At 41.1% G+C, this 24,157-nt stretch overlaps 1 protein-coding gene and 1 long non-coding RNA gene across 8 annotated transcripts in view; one reads left to right on the forward strand and one right to left on the reverse strand.

Annotated features, from left to right (window-relative positions):
* The window catches only part of dock3 (dedicator of cytokinesis 3), a 968,429-nt gene that overhangs the window by 641,679 nt on the left and 302,593 nt on the right, over positions 1-24,157 (reverse strand). The gene's annotated exons all lie outside the window — the stretch shown is intronic.
* LOC140741949 (uncharacterized) overlaps positions 16,500-24,157 on the forward strand; it is a 69,868-nt gene continuing 62,210 nt past the window's right edge. Inside the window, exon 1 of the long non-coding RNA XR_012102174.1 lies at positions 16,500-16,748. This is a non-coding gene — a long non-coding RNA (uncharacterized lncRNA). The remainder of the gene's footprint in view (positions 16,749-24,157) is intronic.

Consider the following 24,157-nt stretch of genomic DNA (forward strand, 5'->3'; position numbering starts at 1 on the left):
CGCTCCTGGACACGCTTCCCATCTGTGCTGGGTTGAGTGTCGAGCTAGCAACTCCGCCTTGTAAAAAAAAACTGCGCTGTGAGAAGGACGTGGGGGACGACTCACAGAATCTTTCCTCCAAGACAACCACTTTGAAAAAGTGGTCGCCAAAGCTCTGGCAGAGTATGGCACACACAAAAAAAAATCAAGGATAGATGGTTAGGTTCTTCCTTTTCTGAGATGAAGTTTGCCTGGCACCTGTATGTGATGAATGCTCTTCTTCTCTTAGGAGTCCTTAAGATTGAGGATAACTTGATTCCCCTCCAGTTTTATCACATATAAAGTTTAAATGAGAACTAGCGATTATTCCACAGGTCATTCTTGAGCTGGTAGTCTCCTTCCACCTTTTACAAGGGATTTTTAACTCTCCCAATATACAGTTATAAAGGTCTGAATACTACCTTAGATGATCCACCTCTATTTGTTAGCCAGAAGTTCCCAGAGATTGCTGGGGAGTTGTACCTCAATTAAGCTTTTTTTCTTGGCAGCCTGAAGGGAATTATGGTGTTGAATGCTGAACTGTAGTCCAAGAACAGCATTCTCACATAAGCATCCTTCTTCTCCAGGTGTGTGAGGACAGTGTGGCGAGCTATTACTTCATCTGCCGGTCGGTTGTATTAGTAGGTGAATTGTAGGGGGTCCAGTGTGGGTGGTAGCATGCTGCAGATGTAGTCCTTGACCAGCCTCTTAAACCACTTGCTTCTTATTGAGGTGAGTGCAACAGGTTGCCAGTCGTTCAGACTTTTTACATTGGTCTTTTTTAGGTACAGGATACTGGGAGAAGGGGAGATTAAAAACGTCTACAAACACACCTGCCAGTTGCACTGTGCACATCCTGAGTACATGCCCTGGGATGCTGTCCGGTCCTGCAGCCTTGATGCTGTCCACTCATTGGAATCACCTGCTTACTTCAGCCTCAGAAATGCAGGTCACTTTGGCAGCTCTCCCTCAAGGGCCCAGTGTTGGTGACATCAATCCAAGCATAAAAAAGATTTAGCTCATTTGGGAAAGAGGCAGCAATGTTAGCAGTACCACTGCATTTAGCTTTGAAGTCTCAAATGGTGTGCAGACCTTGCCATAAGCTGCTAAATACATAAGACCATAACATATAATAGCAGAATTAGGCTATCTGGCCCACTGAGTCTGCTCCGTCCTTAAATTATGGTTGATTCTTTCTTTTTATCTCAACTCCAGCTCCCAGCCTTCTGCCCATAACCTTTGATGCCATGTCCAAACAAGAACCTATAAATCTCCGCCTTAAAGACAGCCAACAACCTGGTCACCACAGCTGTATGTGGCAACAAATTCCACAAATTCACCACCCTTTGGCTAAAGAAATTTCTCTGCATCTCTGTTTTAAAAGGGCGCCCCTCAATCCTGAGGCTGTGCCCTCTTACCCTGGACTCTCCCACATGGGAAACATCCTTTCCACATCTACCCTCATCACAGAAGCATAGAAAGAAACATAGAAAACCTACAGCACAATACAGGCCCTTCAGCCCACAAAGTTGTGCTGAACATGTCCCTACCTTAGAAATTACTAGGCTTACTCATAGCCCTCTATTTTTCTAAGTCCCATGTACCAATCCAAAAGTCTCTTAAAAGTATCGTATCTGCCTCCACCACCGTTGCCGGCAGTCCATTCCACAAACTCACCACTCTCTGCATAAAAAACTTGCCCCTGACATCTCCTCTGTCCCGCTGTAACCTCTGACCATCTCCAACCTTTGTGTGATCAGCAAATTTACTAACCCATTCCTCCACTTCCTCATTCAGGTCATTTATAAAAATCACGAAGGGGCCCTAGAACAGATCCCTGAGGCACACCTCTGGTCACCAACCTCCATGCAGAATATGACCCGTCTACAACCACTCTTTGCCTTCTGTGAGCCAGTTCTGGAGCCAGTTCTGGATCCACAAAACAAGGACCCCTTGGATCCCATGCCTCCTTACTTTCTCAATAAGCCTTGCATGGGATACCTTATCAAATGCTTTGCTGAAATTCATATACACTGCTCTGCCTTCATCAATGTGTTTAGACACATCCTCAAAAAATTCAATCAGGCTCGTAAGGCATGTCCTGACTTTGATAAAGCCATGCTGACTACTCCTAATCATATTATGCCTCTCCAAATGTTCATAAATCCTGCCTCTCAGGATCTTCTCCATCAACTTACCAACCACTGAAGTAAGACTAACTGGTCTATAATTTCCTGGGCTATCTCTACTCCCTTTCTTGAAAGAAGGAACAACATTCGCAACCCTCCAATACTGCAGAACCTTTCCTGTCCCCATTGATGATGCAAAGATCATCACCAGAGGCTCAGCAATCTCCTCCCTTGCCTCCCACAGTAGCCTGGGGTACATCTCATCCAGTCCTGGCGACTCATCCAGCTTGATGCTTTCCAAAAGCTCCAGTACATATACTTTCTTAATATCTACATGCTCAAGCTTTTCAGTCCACTGCAAGTCATCACTACAATCACCAAGATCCTTTTCCATAGTGAAAACTGAAGTATTCATTAAGTACCTCTGCTATTTCCTCCGGTTCCATACACACTTTCCAAATGTCACACTTGATAGGTCCTATTCTTTCACGTTTTATCCTCTTGCTCTTCACATACTTGTAGAATGCCTTGGGGTTTTCCTTAATCCTGCCCGCCAAGGCCTTCTCATGGCCCCTTCTGGCTCTCCTAATTTCCTTCCCGTTAGCCTTATAATCTTCTAGATTTCTAACATTACCTAGCTCCCTGAACCTTTTGTAAGCTTTTCTTTTCTTCTTGACTAGATTTATTACAGCCTTTGTACACCGCGATTCCTGTACCCTATCATAACTTTTCTGTCTCATTGGAATGTACTTATATAGAACTCTACACAAATATCCCCTGAACATTTGCCACATTTCTTCCATACTTTTCCCTGAGAACATCTGTTCCCAATTTCAGCTTCCAATTTCCTGCCTGATAGCCTCATATTTCCCCGTACTCCAATTAAACACTTTTCTAACTTGTCTGTTCCTATCTCTCTCCTATGCTATTGTAAAGGAGATAGAATTATGATCACTATCTCCAAAATGCTCTCCCACAAGAGATCTGACACCTGACCAGGTTCATTTCCCAATACCAAATCAAGTACAGACTCTCCTCTTGTAGCCTTATCTACATATTGTATCAAGAAGCCTTCCTGAACAAAGCTAACAAACTCCACTCCATCTAAATCCCTTGCTCTAGGAGGATGCCAATCGATATTTGGGAAATTAAAATCTCCCATTACGACAACTCTGTTATTATTACACCTTTCTAGGATCTGTTTCCCTATCCGCTCCTTGATATCCCTGTTCCTATTGGGCGGACTATAAAAAAGACCCAGTAAAGTTATTGACCCCTTCCTGTTCCTAACCTCCACCCACAGAGACTCTGTAGACAATCCCTCCATGACATCCACCTTTTCTGCAGCCGTTACACTATCTCTGATCAACAGTGCCATGCCCCCACCTCTTTTGCCTTCGTCTCTGTCCTTTCTGAAACATCTAAAACCCAGCACCTGAAGTAACCATTCCTGTCCCTGAGCCATCCAATTCTCTATAATAGCCACCACATCATAGCTCCAAGTGCTGATCCACGCTCTAAGCTCATCTGCTTTGTTCACAATACTCCTTGCGTTAAAATAGACATATCTCAAACCGTTGCTCTGAGCGCGTCCCTTCTCTATCACCTGCCTATCCTCCCTTACACACTTTCTCCAAGCTTTCTCTATTTGTGAGTCAACCGCCTCTTCCCCAGTCTCTTCAGTTCGGTTCCCACCCCTCAACAATTCTAGTTTAAACTCTCCCCAATAGCCTTAGCAAACCTCCCTGCCAGGATATTGGTCCCCTGGGATTCAAGTGCAACCTGTCCTTTTTGTACAGGCTACACCTGCCCCAAAGAGGTCCCAATGATCCAGAAATCTGAATCCGTCTCCTGCTCCAATCTCTCAGCCACACATTTATCCTCACCACATTCTATTCCTATACTCACTGTCACGTGGCACAGGCAGTAATCCCGAGATCACTACCTTTGCGGTCCTGCTTTTCAATTTCTTTGCTAACTCCTTATAGTCTGTTTTCAGGACCTCTTCCCTTTTCCTACCTATGTCATTGGTACCAATATATACCACAGCCTCTGGCTGTTCTCCCTCCCACTGCAGGATATCATGGACGTGACCTGAAACATCCCGGACCCTTGCACCTGGGAGGCAAACTACCATCAGAGTTTCTTACCTGCATCCACAGAATCGTCTGTCTGACCCCCTAACTATTTCAGTACTATTCTACTTAGTATTTCAGTACTATTTCCCCTTTTAGTACTGCCTTCCTCTTCCTTTCCCTACCTTTCTGAGCCACAGGGTTGGACTCTGTGCCAGAGGCATAGCCACTGTTGCTTCCCCTTCTGAATCCTTCTGAATTCCAGCAAGTACAGACACGAAGCCATCAAACGTTCCTCATATAATAACCCTTTCATTCCTGGAATCATCTTTGTGGACCTCCTCTGGTCCCTCTCCAATGCCAGCACATCTTTTCTAATATAAGGGACCGAAAACTGTTCACAATACTCAAGGTGAAGCTTCAACAGTACCTCATAAAGCCTCAGCATTACATCCTTGCTCTTGAATTCTAGACCTCTTGAAATGAATGCTAACATGGCATTTGCCTTCCTCACCACCAACTCAACCTGCAAGTTAACCTTTAGGATGTTCTGCACAAGGATTCCCAAGTCCTTTTGCACCTAAGATTTTTGGATTTTCTCCCCATTTAGAAAATAGTCCACACATTTATTTCTGCTGCCAAAGTGCATGACCATGCATTTTCCAACATTGTATTTCATTTGCCACTTTCTTGCCCATTCTCCTAATCTAAGTCCTTCTGCATCCTATCTGTTCCTCAACAATACCTGCCCCTCCACCAGTCTTCTTATCATCTGCAAACTTGGCCACAAAGCCATCTATTCCATCATCTAAATTATTTATATTGTTACGAACCCCGTAACTGGGTCACTTACCAGCAAAGATAGAGAGGTCCGTTGAAGTCTGATGATACCATTTTTAATAGTATTTATTAGTAAAAATACACAAAAATAATATCAATGCAAATATACAGATAATATACGTCATCAATACTAAATCTAAAAGTGCGGGTATAATAATAATCAATAAAAAATAAGCTCTATCGTTGTCTAGGGGATAATGAATTGTCCGAGGGAAATATAAAGTTCGCTGCAGTTCACACAAGCTGCCATCATTTGGTTGTCGCTGTGTTGCAATTGTTGGAGAGAGACAGAGATAGAGAAAAACTTGCCGACTTTCCTTTATGATTTCGATCCGTCAGGTGTCTCGTTGTCGTGGCCGTTCAAATGTGACCTCTCCTTTAGCTAAACCATTCTTCCGTGATGAGCCCGCCACCCAGGCAAGGGAGGACGCACACGAGCTCCCACCAGCTTTCGCTATAAAACGCTGTCACTGGATTTCTAGTGTTTCTCCTGGTGCGTCTAAAGGGGTGTTCCCCAGACCCGTCTTTTATCCTCACTCACGGGGTCTCAGATGTCAATCAGGTTGGGATGATGCAATCCCTCAACCAGACCACTCTGGTTGTCCCCTGAGGGGTTTCAATGAATAGTACAGTACTCAATACACAATTCCTTCTCCAAGAGACAATGGCAGTAATCAGTGGTTCCGTTCCGCTTATGTCAGGAGACATTCCACCTAGTTGTGTATTCTGTGTCTCTCTCATTTCCTGGGTCTCAGACCCGAAATAATAGCGATCTTGTGATTCTCAAAAAGGACTTTGTACCCTTCGGCCCCTCAGAGTTGCTCCACATTCGTAACAATATACAGCATAAAAAGAAGCAGTCCCAACAATGACGCCTGCGGAACACCTCTGGTCACTGGCAGCCAACCAGAAAAGGATGCTTTTGTTCCCACTCGCTGCCTCCAACCAATCATCCAATGCTCTAAGCATGTTAGTAACTTACCATGGGCTCTTAATTTGGTAAGCAGCCTCATGTGTGGCACCTTGTTAAAAGCCTTCTGAAAGTCCAAATATACATCCACTGCATCCCTTTATCTATCCTACTTGTAATCTCCTCAAAGAATTCAAACAGATTCATCAGGCAAGATTTTCCCTGAAGGAAACCATGCTGACTTTGTAGTACCTTGTCCTGTGTCACCAAGAACTCCATCACCTCATACTGAACAAATGACTCTAACATCTTCCCAACCACTGAGGTCAGGCTAACTAGCCTATAATTTTCTTTTTGCTGCCTGCTTCCTTTCTGAAAGAGTAGAGTGACATTTGCAATTTTCAAGTCCTCTAGCACCATGCCAGAGTACAATGATTTTTGAAAGATCATTTCTAATGCCACCACAATCTCTAATGCTACTTCCTTCAGAACCCTAGGGTGAATTCATCTGGTCCGGTCTTTTAGCTTTTTGAGCACCTTACTCTTACAATACTAACTCACCTACTCTCTTCCTTCACACACTACAACATCAGACATACTGCTACTGTCTTCCACAGTGAAATCTGATGTAAAATACTCATTTAGTTCATCAGCCATCTCCTTGGCCCCCATTATTATTTCTCCTGCCCCATTTTTAGCGGTACGATGTCCACTCTCATTTCTCTTTTATTTTTAACATGAAAAAACTTTTACTATCCACTTTGATATTATTTACCTGCTTGGTTTCATATTTCATCTTTTCCTTTCTAACGATTTTTTGTTGCTCTCTGTAGATTTTTAAAAACATCCCAATCCTCTATCTTCCCACTAATTTTCGCTTTGTTGTATGCCCTTTCTTTTGTTTTTACAAATACAGAGAGGTGCTGAATAAAAAAAACTGCTAGCCTCTGCCAGAAGTTGAGTTTAAAATCAGGAGGAAGTTAGTCTTTCAGCAAGACACCAATTCAAAGCCCAATGCCAGAGCAACCATGGAGTGGCAGAGTCCTAACTTTAATCCAAACAAACATCTGACAAGACCTCAAAATTGCGGTCCACTGCTGTTCCCAACTAACTAGGCACAGCTTGAACAATTTTTCAAGGAGGAATGGGCAAATTGTGCTCTATCACATAGTAGAAAGCTAACAGAGACATTCAAAAAGACTATCGGCTGTAATAGCAGTGAGACATGGTTCAACTCGGTGCTGAGCAAAGGGAGGAATTGATACTTTTGAATTGCTGATTTTTCAGTTTTTGAATTTTTACAATTTTCCTGTTTTTGTGCTCAAATGTGGGGAAAAAGAGCATGTGATTCACAAATAAAAATTCTCAGTTAAGTTGATCAAAGTCACTGGTTGTAATACTCATTTATGCAAACAAAAGGTTGGGATCTGAATGCTTTTATAAAGCACTTTACACCCAGATCACAACACTCGCTGCTGAGATCTTCTTTTCCTCACATCATGGTATTTTAAATACACAAGTTCAAGATACTGAGTTCTCTGGCACCAGATACTGTTCCTCAGTATTTCAATCAATACTCCTTGTGCTCTTGAATATCTCTATCAACACTAAACTTAATCTCTGTGGTCAAAAAACTACCTAATTCTTCAATTCTCTTAAAGTAACTGATATTAAAAATCACCAGCATTTTAGCATATATATTTTGCATTATAGAGTGGCATTCTTCTTAAATGGTAGTGCCCAGAAATTGACACAATACTCCCAATGAAGCCAAAGGGTTTTTTTCTCTCATATAGAAAGACTTAACATAACTCAAGTTGAGCAACACAATCAAAATGCTGGAGGAACTCAGCAAGTAAGTCAGCTTCCATGGAGGGGAATAAACAGTTGAATTTTCAGCTGAGACCTTTCAGGAACTCCACCTTGGTCTACCTGCCTCTCATTCTTTTTATTGTCTGCCTCGATTGATCACCTACTTGCCACCAACTTGACCTTCCTCTCCTCCGGGGAAACCAGCACACCATCTTTCTCCCTTGCTCATTCCACCAATTGCCCCAGGCACCAATTTCAACACTCCCTTCCCTTCCTTATACCAGCTATCTTCTCTTCAGTCCTGAAATCAGTTTCACCTGTGTTTCTGAGATCTGCATGTGACAGACTTCTATAAATTAGCATAATTAAAAGTAATCTATCTTACCAACAACTTTTGGACAAGAACTGTTTCAGATGAACTATCTGATGAAGCATCTTAAGAGCTGCAGACATTAAGTGGTTATGTTGTAGCTCATAAACACAAGAAAGTCTGCAGATGCTGGAAATCAAAGCAAAACATACAAAATGCTGGAGGAACTCAGCAGAGCAGATAGCATCTATGGAAATGAATAAACAGTTGACTTTTCAGGCTGAGACCCTTCTTCAGGACTAGGAAGGGGGAAGATGCTAGAATGAAAAGGTGAGAGAAAGGGGAAGAAGTATAGCTAAAACAGTAAAAGAACCAACCAGTTCTTCTCCCTCCCGCACCACCACTCTCATCCATCTGGTAGAACTGTTCTCACCTTCAACCCACTTTCCCCAGACCCGAGGGATAGCCATCAGCACCCACACGTGCCCCAGCTATGCCTGCCTCTTTTGTTGGCTACATAGAACAGTCTTCCTTGCCTTCCTTGGCAATGCTCCCCAACTCTTCCTCTTCACGACTGCATTGGTACTGCTTCACGCACCTATGCTGAGCTCATCAATTTCATCAACTTTGCCTCTAGCTTCCACTCTGCCCTTAAATTCACTTGATCCATTTCTGACATCCCCTCCTCCTTACTGATCTATCAACTGATATCTTTTATAAACCTAGTTATCTTGACTATATCTCTTCCCACCATCTCCTGTAAAAAAAGCTGTTTTCTTTTCACAGTTCCTTTGTCTCTGTCGCATCTGTTGACAGGATGCAGCTCTCCTTTCCAGAACATCAGTGATATCCTCCTTCTTCAAAAGGCGGTGTTTCCCTTTCTCCACCATTGATGCTGCCTTCACCAGCATCTCCTCCATTTCCTGAACATCCACCTTCACTCCATCTTTACAGTGCCTTAATGGCAATAGAATTCCTCGTGTCCTTACCTACCACCCAATGAGCCTCCGCATCCAACACATCATTCTCCACAGCTTCTGCCATCTCCAAAGGAATCCTATGACCAAATATATCTTCCTCATTCCAATAAAAAAACCCTTACCTTTCCCCTCTTCTATTCCCCATTCAGACCTCTTAGCTCTTTTCACCTGCCTATCACCTCCCCATGGGTCCTCCTTCCCTTTCTTCTATGATCTACTCTCCTCTCCTATCACTGGGTCATTGGCAATGTCATAGGGTGTATTTAAGGCAGAGCATGAGAGGTTCTTGATTGGACACAGCATCAAAGGTTATGGGGAGAAGTCCAGGGAATGGGGCTGAGGGGGGTAAAAAAAAGGTCAGCCACAACTGAATGGCAGAACAGATTCAATGATCTAAATGGCCTAATTCTACTCTAACCCAAAAATTGTTGCTGTCTTCCAGAATCAATATCAAATTCTCCAACTTCCTATGTCTATATCAGAAGGAACTATTTTTGAAGCAAGTCTTCAAACTGTAATATTGGTCCACTATATAAAACTTTATTTTCCCATCACAATCAGCACACCCTGATGTGTTTTTAAACATTTCACACTACTTTGTCACCTTTTTTGGCCATCACTTCTTTGAACTGATTCTATGACCAACAGACACAATTTCATATTCTCAGTATTACTTTTTTATTTCCACAGTTTGCCTTCTTCTGCACATTGTTTGCTAGTCAGTCTTTGTCTCTATATGCATTTTTTCATAAATTCTATTGATTTTCTTTTTTCTCTGTAAATTCCTGCAAGAAAATGAATCTTAAGGTAGTATATTGCTAGCATACTCATAATTTAATGATAAATATAGTTCAAACATTAACAATTTATTCCTACAGCAACTCTGCCTTCAAGCATTCATAGGTATTCCATTTTCTCTATCCATCCCTTCCCCCATCCTCTTTGCAACTTAAAACTTTTCGCTCTTTCACATTTCTAGTGAAGTCTTAAATATGAACTTTGTTTGTTTTTCCATGGATACTATCTTTCTGAATTTTTCCACTGTTTTCTAATTTTGTTTCAGATCTTCAGGGTTTTTTTTTCTATTTTCGTTTACTGGGAATTTCCCATGTTATGGGAAATCCAGATCAAGTCCAACTCACTTGTGCTTTCTCATTTGCCATCTAGAAAGGTTGATTACAGGAGCAAAGCTTCATAAGTTCAAAGGTTCATTTTATTGTCAAAGTATGCACTTGCAATACAACTCTGATATTTACCTTCTCCAGATAGCAATGAAAAACAAAAAGAACATACATCAACTCCGCCCCCCCCCACACGAAAAAGAAAAAGAAAAAGCAATGGTCAGATATGTGAATAATAGGAAGTTTGTGGCTGCAAATCTCCAAATAAATTTAGGAGGCTAAAATCTAGTCTGAGATACCAGTTTGGAATTCAGATATGAGGCATTCAGGCAGGTAGGGGACTTTTGCCAAGCTAGAAACTGGATCATCCACTTAAGATGGTACTGTATACTGTATGAATTACTAAATCAGAAAGTGCTGGAAGCATACAAGTCAAACAATTTTCAGTGGGAAAGCATGACAACAGTGGTTTCAACAGTAGAATCCTTGTCTCAAAACGGCAACTCTCTTTCTATTCTCACTGATGCTGTTCGACTTGAGTACTTGCAGAACTTTGTTTTATTTCAGATTTCCAGTATCAGTAATTTGTTGCCTCCAACCTATATTATGTATTGTGACATGAGAGAGACTGCAAATGTTGGAAATCTGGATTAACACACACAAAATACTGGAAGTACTCATAATGAAAGGTCCTGATGAAGGATTGTACACTTCCCGTCATAGACGCTGCCTGACCTGCTGAATTTCTTCACTATTTTGTATGTGTTGTTATGCACTGTGACACTGGCTCAGTTTTAATATGATCATGGCTGATCTCTGCTGGTCTAAACTCTGCTGCTCCTGTTCCTCACAACTCTTACTTCCCTGATCTTTCAATGGACATCTTAAACAAATCCAATGATCTGACCAACACTATCAACTTCTAGGGCAGAAAATTCTTGAGATTCACTACCCTCTGCAAGAAATTCCAATGCACCTCAGTTTTACCACTCCCTTATCACATGAGCACCACATGACTACTCTTATTTAACAGCAATGGCCCCTTGTTTTCACCACATGAGTGAAAACATCTCAACATTTACCCTGTTAAGCTCCCTTAGAATTTTTTTATATATATTAATTGAAGGAATGTGGGTTTCAAAGGTTGAGCCAGCATTTATTTCCCCATCTCAATTGCCCTTGAGAAAGTGGTGGTGAATTGGTTTCTTGAACTTCTACAAACATGGGTGTACCTAAAATATTATCAGGAATAGATAGATAGATAGATAGATAGATAGATAGATAGATAGATAGATAGATAGATAGATAGATAGATAGATAGATAGATAGATAGATAGATAGATAGATAGATAGATAGATAGATAGATAGATAGATAGATAGATAGATAGATAGATAGATAGATAGATAGATAGATAGATAGATAGATAGATATAGATACTTTATTCATCCCCATGGGGAAATTCAACTTTTTTTCCAATGTCCCATACACTTGTTGTAGCAAAACTAATTACATACAATACTTAACTCAGTAAAAAAAATATGATATGCATCTAAATCACTATCTCAAAAAGCATTAATAACAGCTTTTAAAAAGTTCTTAAGTCCTGGCGGTAGAATTGTAAAGCCTAATGGCATTGGGGAGTATTGACCTCTTCATCCTGTCGAGGAGCATTGCATCGATAGTAACCTGTCGCTGAAACTGCTTCTCTGTCTCTGGATGGTGCTATGTAGAGGATGTTCAGAGTTATCCATAATTGACCGTAGCCTACTCAGTGCCCTTCGCTCAGCTACTGATGTTAAACTCTCCAGTACTTTGCCCACGACAGAGCCCACCTTCCTTACCAGCTTATTAAGACGTGAGGCGTCCCTCTTCTTAATGCTTCCTCCCCAACACGCCACCACAAAGAAGAGGGCGCTCTCCACAACTGACCTATAGAACATCTTCAGCATCTATGGTGAAGATGGCAGTATAAACTTAACGGCCAATTTATTACATAGAGGAGTGGTTCCAGGTGTAGTCTTCTGCTGCTATAGCCCATCCACTTCAGCTTTCGATGCGTTATGTGTCAGGGATGCTCTTCTGCACACCATATTTGATATTAGAGATTCAACTTGGAAATACCTTGTGTGTACTGTTATGATACCAGCCCCCTCCTTTGTGAGAATCGCAAGAGCCCTAGTGAAGGGGGGGTCAATGACCCAAGAGAAGAGAGAGACGTGCTGAATAGACACAGGAAATGGGAGAGAGAGAGACGTGCTGAATCCCGCGTTCCACCGGGATGCAGAATAAGGCGACCTTGACTATTGTCTCATGAAGACCACGTGTAAAGCCCTCGGGCAAAGTGGGCTGGTTGAGAGAGAGATTGACACCTGCAACCTGATTGACACCTGCGATCCTGTGAGGAAGTATAAAGGAGGGTCTGGGGGGGGGACACCCCTTCAGACACACCAAGGAGACACGATAGCGATCCGGTCGTAGCGGGAAGCCATTTTGAAGGAAGCCACGTGCGTTAGATTCCGAATCGGGAGTCTGTGGCTGGAATCACGGAAAACTGCTTTTAACTAACAACAGGGAAGCCTGCTCCCCTGATTCCACGGCTTTGCTTCGTAAGGACCCGGGCAAGTGTTCCTTTTCTCACCAATCTCTCTCTCTCTCTCCAACTCGGGAAACCCAGCAGTTCCCACAAGGCTGAAGCCAGCAGACTTTTGAATGACTTTTGTATTTCCAAATGGACAAGATATTATCCCCTAGACAACGATAGAGCTTATTTCTGATTATTACTATACCTGCGCTTTAGATTGAATATTGACGACGTATGTTATCTGAATGTTTGTATTAACCTTACTTTTGTGCCCCTTTATAAATAAAAACGTTTGAAAATGGTACCATCAGACTTCAGCAGATCTCTCTATCTTTGCTGGTAAGTGATCCAGTTACGGGATACATAACAGTACACAAAGGTAGCACTTTTGAGGATACATATCCAATATAATCTACTTTGCAGTACTCAGCACAATTTCTGACCACCAAATGTTTATTCCAGTTTGGTCCTGGCCACAATATTTCTTGAGAATTTCTTGGTGTATTGAAATGTTTGTCTTTGACATTTACAAGCATTAAATCGCACTTAGGAATTGTTAAAACATATATATTTTAAAATTATACATTTTCTTTGTGACCACTCTTTATCCAGATCCCTCATAATATTATCTAAAATCAATTAAAAACAGACATAAGAGTCACACAGCAGATAAGTAAGCTCTTCGAACCAACTTGTCCATGCTGACTAAAACATCCATCCAAATCAGTATAACTTATATGGCCCATATCCCTCGACACTTTTCCTATCTAAGTACCCATACAAATATCTTCTAAACATTCCACCTTGACAACTTCTGACTGCTTGTTCCACATGCTCACCACCCTGTGTGAAAAAGTTGTCTCCTGGATCCCAGTTAAATCTTTATCTCATCTCAAATCTACGTTGTCTAGTTTCAAATTCCCCAATGCTGAGAAAAAGATTGTGACCACTTGCTTTATCTATATCCCTCATTATTTTGTCTCCATAAAATCACCTCTCACCCTTTACTCTCCAGGAAAAAAAGTTACAACATATTGAACTGCTCCTTATACCTCAAGCCCTACAATCCTGGTTAACATCCTTGTGCATCTTCACTACTTTCTTTTCTGATTAATGGCATCCTTCTTAGCTGGGCAACCAGAAATGTACACAAGATTCAAACTTATTTATCATATTTCTTCAGTACATTAGCATAAAGGATAACAAGTTACTCTGGATCCGATGCAGCATAAAAAGACAAAGTAACTACAAAATCAATAAATATAAAAGCAATCCTATTAAAACATAATATTTCAAGTGTGGTCTCACCCATGACTTGTACAGTTGGAACTTGACATCCCAACTCATTTATATAACACACTGACAAATGAATGCAAGCATACCAAACTCCCCTTCATTGCCCTGTCTATCTGAATCACAACTTTTATGGATCTACGTATCTGTAACCCCTGAGTCATTATGTTCCACAACATTCTCCAGATCTCTACAATTTACTATGCAATTTCTGCTCCGGCGTAATGTATCAAAATGCTATACCTCATGCATGTCTGAGTTAAATTCCATTTGCCATTCTTTGATCCAATTGGCCAGTTCATGTAAGTCTTGTAATCTTAACCTTCTTCACAAGCTTTCTGACCTTTAGGATCTAAAACAGTTGGAGCCAGAAAAGTTATGATAGGGATAAATACCTTGTGGGGGCCAAGTGTTCAAAGGAACATTGCTTTTTCATCCTTTGATGTTGGCTCTTCCTATCATTGTGAATCAATAGGACAAGGTTTATACTGAGTTGAAAGTGTACATTATGTCGTATTTCCAGATCAGAAATAGACTGGTGAACCCAATGTCAAGCATAACTTTTTGTTTTAAATGCCCCTTCCCCTTCTATCCTCCACACCATATGCTTGAATTCTTTCCTCCCTTACAGTCTCTAAAAACTACTGCTTAGACTATAGCAGATTCTTATATCACTGTATTTTCAGCCTCAGTGGTTGACATCACAATGTTTCCAGTGGATTTTGCACAGTAAAATGGTTCGTTTCTTGCTCAATTGCAGTAGAAATTGCATTTTATTACTGCTGGGAAGAAATTCTAGAATAGACTGAATTTCAAAGTGCTCCATGTCGGCAAGTCTGTATCAAAAATAATTCTCAAATATTTGATTTTCATAGCAGTTTATGACAAGTAATTTCACTTTCCATCCAGTGAGTGCTTAGTGCACTAGGAATTGTGCAGAATACACTTATTAATTCCAAACATGAGAAAATCTGCAGATGCTAGAGATACATAGCAACACACACAAGATGCTTGGGGAACTCAGCAGGCCAGGCAGCATGTACTGTCGGAATTTCAGCTGAGACCCTTCTTCAGTACTGGAAAGGAAGGGGAGAAGTCAGAATAAGAAGGTGAGAGGAGAGGAGGATGAAATACAAGGTGGCAGGTGATAGGTAAAAACGGGAATGGGGAGGGGATAAAATAAAGAACTAGGAAGTTGATTAGTGAAAGAGATAAAGGGCTGGAGGAGGGGGAAATCTGATGAGAAGATAGAAGACAATGGAAGAAAGGGAAGAGGGAGGAGCACTAGAAGGAAGTGATGGGTGGGTAAGGAGTTAAGGTGAGAGAGAAACAGGAATGGGAAATGTTGAAGGGGTGGGAGGGGTGCGCAATTACATGAAGTTTGAAAAATTGGTGTTCACGCCATCAGGTTGGAGGATACCCAGATGGAATACAAGATCTTGCTCCTCCAACCTAAGTGTGGCCTCATCACGGCAGTAGAGGAGGCCATGGACTGACATGTCAGACACATTAACTTATTCTTTGGAATTGGAGCAACCTTGGCAATACTAGAATGAATTGCCCATTTCTGATTGCTTCTCAGAAAGTAGTTTTGAACTGCCTGAATTGCTCTGGTCAGTTTACGTTGCTATCGGACACGGGATATCAGGATTTCAACCCAGTGACAATATATTTTCAAAATAAAGCTAGAGTATATCAGTGATGGAGGGAATGAATGGCTAAAGTGCTGCTTGGAGCACAAAACTCTTTTTGGGATGGTACTGAGCTTCTTGAGTATTGCAGGAACTGCAATCAACCAAGCAAGTGGAAGATGTCCCATTGCACTCAATTTGTTCTTTAGATGATGAAAGTGATTTTGGGTGTGGAGTACATTGTAGTGACTGATTCACCTAATCACTAATCTGTTCTTATAGTTACAGTATATGGTACATTTAGTTCATTTTTTGGTCAAAATCTAAGATGTTGGTGGCAGATTTACTAATGCTATTAAATCTCAAAGGTATATGATTTAACCATATTATGTTGAAAGTATTCATTGTTTGTGGTGTGAATGGTACTTACTTAGTACTCACAACTCACGTCTTATATCTAAGATGACTTGATTTTTATTTGTAAAAGAATTATGAGTGGAATTGAACATTGTGCAATCATCAGAGAACATCCCAACTTGTGACATGATTCCATGCATTCCATGTGTTGAAAAATGTGAAGTTGAGAAATTATATGCAGAATTAAAAGGGCTAAAACCTAAATGACTTATTTGCAGCTTGGCCAATAATGTTGCAAAGATAACTAAAGAACAAAGGAGTGCTTGTTGCATGGGAAAGCTGCCAAAGATGCCTAGCAACAATCAGAGTATGTATGTGATAACGAATGTTTAACAACCAGCCCCATAGAATACCTGGGGCTCACTTGATTGCAGATTTTCCCTGGCTCTGTGAGCAGTGCTCTGTAGTTCAACTGAATGATGTAAGCTTGCTAATGAACAGTATGTACTTTTAAGTAAACTGTGTTTGACAATTATTCCGTGGGTCTGAACCTAAAGTCCTTTGGTAGAGAGACAGATGACATCTTTGCACTACAAGCAGGGTCCCAATATGTGGTAGACCCCTCGCCAAAACTGAAGAAGTGGACAGATGGTTCTTTGGGATGAATCAGAGACTAACGGGCACACAAGGTAAGCTTTAACCTTGGTTCCTCTCTGCTCTCTGATGACTCTATTTGTTCCCTCATTTTGGCAGGAAAATCCACTAGTGGGACCCAAAGGGAATAAAGAGCAGACGGGTGGTTTGAGTCCCATGGAAAGAGGAGACAGGTGGCTTGAGTGCCCCGGAATAACTGAGCAGTTCGAGTCTTCTCATAAGTCAAGACGGGTGGTTGGAGTCCCCCGTGGGTGTGCACTTAAACAAATGTCGTTCAAATTGTGTAAGCATTTGGAGAAAGACAATTGGCCTGCAGGAGGCACATTTGATTTAAATTTAATACAGAAGGCAAAACAGGGAATATGGAAAAGGAAGGCAGGGCGACAAAAGGCAGAAATAAAAGAAGAAACACATAAATTAAATTCTTAGACCAATAATGCTAAGCGAAGAGAGATAAATGTATGTGACAAAAAAGACAATCCTAAGAGTTGGGAAGATTTGAGGGTGATTTGTGAAGAATGGGATAAGAGACAGAAACAGACAAAGGAGACGGGGAAAGAAATTGTATCAGAGACAAAACATACTCACCATGCGAGAACGAATAGAGGGAAAAAGGGAAACCGAAAATAAAAATAATTCTGGGTTACTCCGCCTCTATCGAGACATACCGACCGACTCCTGAAACGATACTGATGATGATTAGGAATGGGCAAAGTGACCTAATAATCCTGCCGTACTACCCACAACAGCGTCGGCGCCTGTTTACCACGGTCAGATTCCCCACCCCCATATGATTCTTGCCCTGGTGCCTCAGTTGCCAACTCGACAGTCATTGCATCGCCACTGACCAATGTAGTTCCTCCAGAACAGTTGGGAAGCCCAATACCCGTTTCTGCCTGCATGCACAGTCAGACTGGACCTGTCCCAGACCTATACAGACCTGGTATCAATTGTCCATAAGGACCATTCCTAACCCACAAGCTGGAGTGGTGGAACAAGCACCCACTATGCAAATCCATAAGCCCTGGACCCCTTCCAAACTCTGATATACTGAATGCTGCCCCTGACAAAAAGGTCAACCCTTTAAGGATTTTGCAATTAGCTAAGGACTATCTTGACTATTTATTCCACTAACTCCCGAGATTTGTTCCCTCTGCCCTTACTCCTACAATTCACCACTAAGCTCGGACTTGGCAACTACGACCAGTTAATCTCGATCGGGTAAACTGAACTGCTGATGATTGAAAGTATATTGGATGCCTTGTCCCACGTTCTGGCCCTCTCCACAGATGTAACTAAAGACTTAGAGTATAAACCCAGGAAAGGTGAGACCCCATAATGATTTCCTAGAACGCTTTATTCTGCACGATCGGGAGATCTGCTGTACTCAGCAGGGAACCAGTCCCCAACTGTTCTGTGCTCTTCTCCTCCAAGCTCTGCCCAGCAAGGTGGCCAACGAGGTTAAAGTCAACAATATCAACTGGTCAGAATCTACTCAAGCTTCAGAAAACCATTTAAAATTAATTAGTAGTTCACAAAGACAAAGTATTTCTAGGAAAGCTGTAAATCAGATAAAGACTTTCATTATTTATCATTGTAGCTGTATTAACATCTATGGACATGTCAGAAAGAAGCATCATAGTTCAGTCTTTCAAAGCAAGCCACAGAGGTCATCTAAAGGGAAAAAGTTCAGTTAAATTTTAGTACATAACATTTCAGTGGGTGGCTAGAGCAATCTTCTATATTTTAATATTTGTTTTCTTTCTTTGTGAGGAAAGGTTGATTTTTGATTTTGTCCAATTCTGAACAAATATAAGGATACCACATTATACTTTAAACTATCTAGTGTGTTAGCTTGTCAGAAAAAGATTTATTTGTTTTTAAAAGGTTTTGTTATCAAGTGCGGATCTTAATAGCTCAGAAGGTACCAGATTCAGCCCTTGATCTGTGCTAATTAACCCCCATTGTTAATACACTATGCCAACTGAGATGCATAAATTCCTGGGCCTTGTCAATTTCTGCTGCACTTAGATTCCCGATGTTGCCCTGCTCACCAAATCCCTAACCCTTTATTCCTCACCCAAACGTGAGACTCCCTTTCAACTCTCAGAGCAGGCCCAACAGGATTTTGCTTCCCTCAAGCAAGCCCTGATATCGCACCCCTCCTTGGGTCAGCCACTATATGATCGCCGTTTTGCACTCTATGCGACAATCAAGGATGGGTATGCCACCACTGACCTCTCCCAGAGCCATGGGGATCAACAATGACCTGTCGCCTACTTCTCCACGAAACTCGATCACTTATCTCCCAGTACTCAAATGCTCCCTGCAGTATACAATATGGTTCTGGCCACAAGTAACATTACCTTGCACCAGCCAGTGAACACACTCATCTCTCATGACATAGTTGCTTGGATGAACATCCGCCAAACTCAAGGCCTTATGCAGGCCCGTCGCACTAAATATGAGGTCCTTCTCCTACAAAACCCCCTTCTCCAATTTTTCCCGTTCTACTGTGAACCCAGCAACCTTTTTAAGAATGCCCACCTGAGTGTCTAGATTCACCGCCCCATGAACTGTGTAGGCTATGCAGTTGTTTTCGACAAAGAAACAGTGGAGTCCGCTTCCTTTCTTTCTCCTCACTCAGCACAGCAAGCTGAACTCTTTACACTCACTAGAGCATATATCCTAGCCACTGGACGGTCAGCCAATATTTTTACAGACTCTACATATGCCTTTGGAGTCGCTCATGACTTCAGCCAACTTTGAAAAGCTAGGGGTTATGCCCATCACTAATAAAATTTACATTAGCAACCTTTTGTCCACCATCTGTCTTCCTTCACAATTGGCCATTATTAAAACTGAAGAACAAAGGAGCGTTTGTTGCATGGGAAAGCTGCCATGGATACCTAGCCACAATCAGAGTATATATGTGATAACGAATGTTTATCAAGCAGCCCCAGACAGTACTCGGGGCTCACCTGTTTGCAGATTTTCCCAGGGTCTATGAGCAGGGCTCTGTAGTTCAACTGAGGGACAAAAGCTTGCTAATAAACAGTATGTACTTTAAAGTAAACTGTGTTTGACAATTATTCCATGGGTCTGAACCTAAAGTCCTCTTGTAGAGAGGCAGATCGACAAAGTCAGAGTATGGGAAACCTGGGCATAAGTAAGCAGATTACAAGCGAGTAAATTCCACTTGGCAGCACTGCCAATGACACCTTCCATCTCTTTGCTGATGATTGAGGATAGACTGATAGGGATAATTAGCTGGATGGAATTATATTGCTATTTTGTGACAGTACAACCTGTGCAATTGTCAACATTGTAGGGTAGATACCAGTGTTGCAACAGTAGTGCAACAGCTTAGCTAAAGGCGTAGGTAATTCTGGAGCACAGATCTTCAATATTATAGCTAGGAAGTTATCTAGTCTTAATGCCCCAGTTGTATAGGACCATTTGACATAGGAGCAGAAAAAAAAATGTCATTCAGCCTATCGATTCTACTCTGCCATTCCATCATGGTTGATCCCAGATCCTCCCCAACATTAAACAACTGTCTTCTCCGCTATATCCTTTGACACTCTGACCAATCAAGAATCAACTTTCACCTTAAATATACCCACAGACTTTGTCTCCACCGCAGTCTGGGCAGAGTGTTCCACAGATTTACTACTCTCTGGCTAAAAAGAATTTCTCCTTAGCTCCGTTCTAAAGGGTTGCCCCTCAGTACTGAGGATGTGCCCTTTAGCTCAGGATACCCCACCACAGGAAACATCCTCTGCACATCCACTCTATCTAGTCCTTTTATCATTCGGTAGGTTTCAATGAGATCCCCAGGCATTCTTCTAAATTTCGGTGACTACAGGTCCAAAACTGCCAAACGCTCTTCATATGTTAACCCCTTCATTCACGGAATCATCTTCATGAACCTCCTCTGAACTCTCTCCAATTACAACACATCCTTTCTCAGATATGGGGCCCAAAATTGTTGACAATACTCCAAGTGTGGTCCGACTAGTGCCTTATAAAGGTTCAGCATTATCTCCCTATTTTTATATTCTATACCCCTTGAAATAAATGTCCACATTGCATTTGCCTTCTTTACAACAGACTCAACCTGTAAATTAACCCTTTGGGAGTTTGCACATGGATTCCTAATTCTCTCTGCACCACTAATGTTTCAATCTTCTCCCCATTTAGATAATAGTTTGCACTACTGTTCCTTTTAACAAAATGTATTATCATACATTTCCCAACATTGTATTCCTCTGCCACTCATTTGCCCATTCTTCCAATTTGTCCAAGTCCTGCTGCTATCATATTGCTTCCATAGCACGACCTACTGTTCCACCTTTGTATCATCCATAAACCTTGCCATCAATTTCACCATCTAAATCATTGATAAACAATTTGAAGAGTAGCAGTCCCAATATTGATCCCTGGGGAACACAACTAGTCACTGGCAGCCAACCAGAAAAGGCCCCTTTTATTCCCACTCTCTGTCTCCCGCCTGTCAGCCATTCTGCTATCTTTCCTATAACGCCATAGGATTTTATCTTGTTAAGCAGCCTCATGTTTTTTTTTTTTTTTTTTTTTTAAATATTTTTTTTATTGTTTTCAAATAGTTACAGAATAAATGTGTATAAAAAAATGTTACCCAGCCCCCCTCCCCTTAACCCCTCCCCCCTAACATCCCTATTAAAGAAATAAGAAAGAAAATAAAAGGGAATGCCTGGATGTTGGAAGATCCCCACATGCTCCACGGAGTTCTCATTTTTTTTAAATATATGTTAAAATCCTTTTTCTTTTTACTGGCCCATTAAGCCCATTAACATTAAAACTTAAAAAATTTAGTAGATTAGTCATTATTTTTTATTATTATATTACTCCAATCTATAATAATACCTAATCTTTCCACTTTTGTGGTATCCTGGGAAATCTTTATAAAAATCTCCATGTTGCTATGTGTGTCCTCACCAATCATCCAGGCAAAAAGATAGAAAAAAATTAAAATATAAAGAAAAAAAAACAAAATACCCCCCTACTAATGTTGTGGAGAAAAATCACAACATTACCCCCCTCTGCTGTACGGGTCATGGCAACCGCCATGATTACACACGTGAATCCCGCAGTAACCGATCCACAGCCTCCCAGCCCCCCCGCAACATAGAAAAGTATATGTATAAGAGAAAAAAAAATACTATTCTCATTTAGTATTTCTAAAATTTTGCTTTTCTCTTCTATAATATCCATAAATGTCCATTCCTTCTGTTCCTTGGGTCAATCTTCATCTTTAATCCATTACGTTTGGAAGCCTCTATGTGTAATTAGCGAATAGATGGAAGTTCTTGTACAAACTCCTCCGCTTTTCGATAATCGGAAAAAGAAAAATTTCCCTCCTCCAAAAAAATTATCAGTGTTGCTGGATGACGCATTGTAAATTTATAACCCTTTTCCCATAAGGCTTTTTTCACTGGGTTAAATTCCTTCTTTCTCTTCAACAGGTTGTAACTTATATCAGGATAAAATAGAACTGGTTTCCCTGCTATCATCAGTGGCCCGTTTCTATTTTTGGCACATTGGGCAGCGGCCTTCAGGATCTTTTCTTTGTCTTGGTATCGTAAGCATTTTATCAAAATTGATCGTGGGTTTTGATCAGCTCGAGGTCTTGACCTTAAAGATCTATGCGCCCTTTCAATCTCAATTGGAGTTTCTCTTTCCATTTTCAATTTTTTAGGGATCCAGTTTTGAAAAAAATTTATTGGATCTTCTCCTTCTATATCTTCTTTAAGTCCAACAATTTTAATATTATTTCGTCTACTGAGATTTTCAAGCTTATCAATTTTTTCCATAAATTGTTTTCTTTCTGATGTCCAAGCAGTATTTTCCTTTTCTATTTTGTCCATTCTTTCAACCATGTCTTCCGTTGTAGTTTCCAAGTCCTTAATTCTTTTTCCCATTTTTTTCTGTCTCTTTGTCGTTTTATCAAGCATAATCTCCATTTTGGTCATTTTTTTTTCGAGTCTTTTTTGATTATTTTTAATTACTTTTAATGTGTCTAATTTACGCATTATTTGCCTCAAAGTCTTTTCTATATTTCTAGAAGGACTTTTACCACCTTCAGCTGATCCTTCCGAGAGATTTAACTCTCCCTCCGATTCGCTATCACTTTCAGTTGCAGTGGTAGCTGGGCTTTGTAGTTCTTGTTGCTCCCGTTTGCGCATGCTCCATCCTTCGCATTTGCGGAGCTCACGGTGGTCTTTTCCTGTGGCCAATGTTGCCACAGTCTCCTGTTCCGTATCGCCGGTGATATAATGTACCTGAGACCGCGGTTCCTCGGTAGACGTGGGCCTTGTTCTTGTTCCAACTTGCGTAGTCTTCCCGGTATTAGTTTTCTTCATCTTCCTTCCTTGAGGCATAGCTTGACACAGTCCGGAGTCGTTTATAAGTAACTTTTAGAAAGTATTGCCTAACTTTTCTTCATTTAAACATTAATTTATTAACTTTTTACGGGAGGGCTGGGTCCCTGCGTCTCGATCCTACGTCATCACGTGATGTCCCCAGCAGCCTCATGTATGGTATTTTATCAAATGCCATCTGAAAATCCAAGTAAATGACGTCCACTGCCTCTCCTTTGTCTACCTTGCTTGTTACTTCCTTGAAGAACTCTTAACAGATTTGTCAGGGAAGATTTCCCTTTAAAGAAACCATTCTGACTTTGACTTATATTGTCACTATTCTCCATGTACCTCGAAACCTCATCCTTAATAATAGATTCCAACACTTTCCCAACCACTAAGGTTAGGATAACTAGCCTATAATTTCCTTTCTTTTGTCTCCTCCCTTTTTATAAAGTGGAATGACAGTTGCAATCTTCCATTCCTCTGGGACCATGCCAGAATCAAATGATTCTAGAAAGACCATGACCAAAGCATCCGTTATCTCTTCAGCAGCCTCTCTCATATCTCTGGGATGTAGTCCACCCAGTCCAGGTGACTAATCCACCTTAAGACCTTTCAGTATACCTGGCACTTTTCCCTGGATAATAGCAATAGCATTCACTCCTGCTCCCTGACACTCACAGACCTCTGACCTAGTGTCTTCCAAGGTGAAGACAGATATAAAGTACTCATTAAGTTCATATGTCATTTCATTGTCCCCCATTACTACTTCACTAGCATAATTTTCCAGTGGTCCAATATCAACTCTCATCCCCCTTTTACTCTTTATATAATTTTTAAAAACTTTTAGTATCCTTAATTATTGGCTAGTCTGCCCTCATATTTCATCTTTTCCCTTCTTATAGCTTTTTTAGTTGCCTTCTGTTGGGTTTTAAAAGCTTCCCAAACATCCAACTTCCCACTCACTTTTGCAACCTTATATGCCCTTTCCTTATATGCAGTTCTTAAATTCATTTGTCAGCCACGGTTGCCTACCCCTG

This window comes from Hemitrygon akajei, chromosome 19 (genome assembly GCF_048418815.1).
Source record: "Hemitrygon akajei chromosome 19, sHemAka1.3, whole genome shotgun sequence".
In the NCBI taxonomy this organism is placed as follows: domain Eukaryota; kingdom Metazoa; phylum Chordata; class Chondrichthyes; order Myliobatiformes; family Dasyatidae; genus Hemitrygon; species Hemitrygon akajei.